This window comes from Lipomyces tetrasporus, assembly GCF_029532465.1.
Source record: "Lipomyces tetrasporus strain NRRL Y-64009 chromosome Unknown POJ06scaffold_11, whole genome shotgun sequence".
Taxonomy (NCBI): Eukaryota; Fungi; Ascomycota; class Lipomycetes; order Lipomycetales; family Lipomycetaceae; genus Lipomyces; species Lipomyces tetrasporus.
Genome location: NW_026611606.1, coordinates 17,501 through 20,000, shown reverse-complemented (window position 1 = coordinate 20,000; position 2,500 = coordinate 17,501).

The window sequence follows — 2,500 nt, the reverse complement described above, 5'->3', positions numbered from 1 at the left end:
TATCCTACCATCGAAAGTTGATAGGGCAGAAATTTGAATGAACCATCGCCGGCTCGAGGCCATGCGATTCGAAAAGTTATCATGAATCACCAAAGAGCTTCCGAAGAAGCATTGGTCTTTTATCTAATAAATACATCCCTTCCAAAAAGTCGGGATTTTTAGCATGTATTAGCTCTAGAATTACCACGGTTATCCAAGTAGTAAGGTACTATCAAATAAACGATAACTGATTTAATGAGCCATTCGCAGTTTCACTGTATAAATTGCTTATACTTAGACATGCATGGCTTAATCTTTGAGACAAGCATATGACTACTGGCAGGATCAACCAGATAACTACCTTCTGACGAGCTCCCCACCAACCAGTACAGTCGAACGGATCACTCGCCATCTCAAGAGACCTACTCTAGAGGCGACGCCGGAGCGCCGTCTCCTTCAGCCTGGAAGTTAACTTAATCGTCGAAGAATTAAACGTCCCAAACTATTGCCAAGCCAAAAAGCCACTCGAATCGCGGGAGAGAAACTACAACACTACCAGTGAGAGCTCTCAAGCCGGATACGACAGCAGCATAGCTGACAAAAGCCTTAACTAGAACGCAATTCATTACTTTCGGTCGAAACGCACCGAGATGCGAATCTCAGAAAGCAATCCTATAGCCTTCTTTAGAATTTTCCAAGTAGTGTCCGCCAAACATCGGCACTAACCAAATAGCGCTTAGTTTAACATAACTACCTAGCTAGAGAGTTACCAATTAGCTCAGTTCACATCATACTTAAATGACGGCTACCGAGCCAGGTTGACCCTCAACTAAATTTTGGTGAATAATACTTGCAATTTGCTAGTAATCCACAAAATCCAGCACTACCTAATCGCCAGGCAATTAGGATTATTCGGGATCAAATCAGTAATTGCTAGGCACGAAGCCCCGCATCACCAGATTGTTTTCCCTTATAGACTAGCAGTCCGAGCTGAACGATCTCTAATCAACCGCACCAGACTCTTTCCACCAATCTACATGGCTACAACATATAGAAAAACTGATAAAACGAGAAGCTGTACTGCCGGAATCACTCGCAAAGAATAACTCGACGACGCATACATCGACGTCGGACGCCTTGCGCGCCCTCCCTCTTTTACTTCTCATTTTGTATCTTCAGTTCTCTTCTCATGAAGGGTGCCACTGGTGGGTGTAGACACCCTCCCAACGGCCACAGCACAAAAGGATTATTTTCTGCCAAAATACAATCATGGCCCACCATATAAGTCAACGACAGATATAGGCATGTCTTAGTACTTTAAGGGCTGGAAAATAAGTGTCATTAGCCTGCCTTGGCCATTTTCATTCCGGCATGGGGGTTCTTGTGAAAAGAGAAGGGGGGTGTGGGGGAGTTCGTGGGTAGGGGGTCCGGCGGCCCCGCTCCCAATTTCAACCGAGCCCATGCCATCTCGCCAGCTGGCCACGGCCACTTAATGACTTTCCTTCCCCAGTGAGCAAGACATTCCTTAGCGGTGTCCGAAATTCGCACCAGTGACTGAGAGTACAACGCAATTTCTGCTCGAATGGCCACGATTTTTTTGCACAACTACCCAACACCAAGTGACGAAGGAATGTCTTAGACCATGCAACCACCACTCCGGTGGTTCTGAAAACACAACTGCTTATTCCGCAACGCCGAGCTTACTTTAGTGACGTCTAATGTGGTAAAGGAAACGAAAATTGTCAGGGCAATTTAAATTGCGCAGTTTTGGTATGAAACATCTTCAGAATTTCTTTCCGACCAAAAATCTCAGGTCAGACATAATAGTTGTTCCTGTGCGTGTCTAAGGCTGAAATAAATCCAGCAGGCAATTTATTGAGATTTGATTGCTTTACTCGGAGGCTGTTGCCCAGCGAGTTGAGATGGGCGCGCTGAGCCGTCTCGACGGGCTGGAGCTTGACCCAAGTTTGAGCAACAGTGGGCAGGGTTCTGGCCCCACGCGCAAAACAGAGCAGTAACCCAACAAGAGTGTTAAAAAAAAGATCGCCAAAATCAAGGCAAAAAAATCGTGACTAATAGTTAGCCAGTAAGACTTTGAACGCATCTTACTTAGAGTGGCAGGAGGCGAGATGGCGGACCGGGGCAAGCTAAATATCTGGCTGATAAGTTGACTTTCACAGAGTTATTTTAGCGGCAGAATGTTTTCCTAGTGACGCCCCAATTTGGTTCTAGTGATGGTGAACTTTCCTAGCGAAGTCCCAATTTTACTCTAGCGAAGACGAATTTTATCCCAGCGACGTCTCAACGTTATTCTAGTGAGGGTGAATTTTTCTTAGTGATGGGGACCCATCTTTGCTGTGATCATTGCCCCAAAATTTTTCTACTGGCACCTCACTTTATTTAGTGGCCTGGCCGAAAAAAAATTAGTTTCTTCGGGTATTTACCGGCGATTTCGACTTTTTTTGTGGTAATCTTGGTTACTGCAGATAATTATTTAACTTACTAAATAGAAAAAAATTTT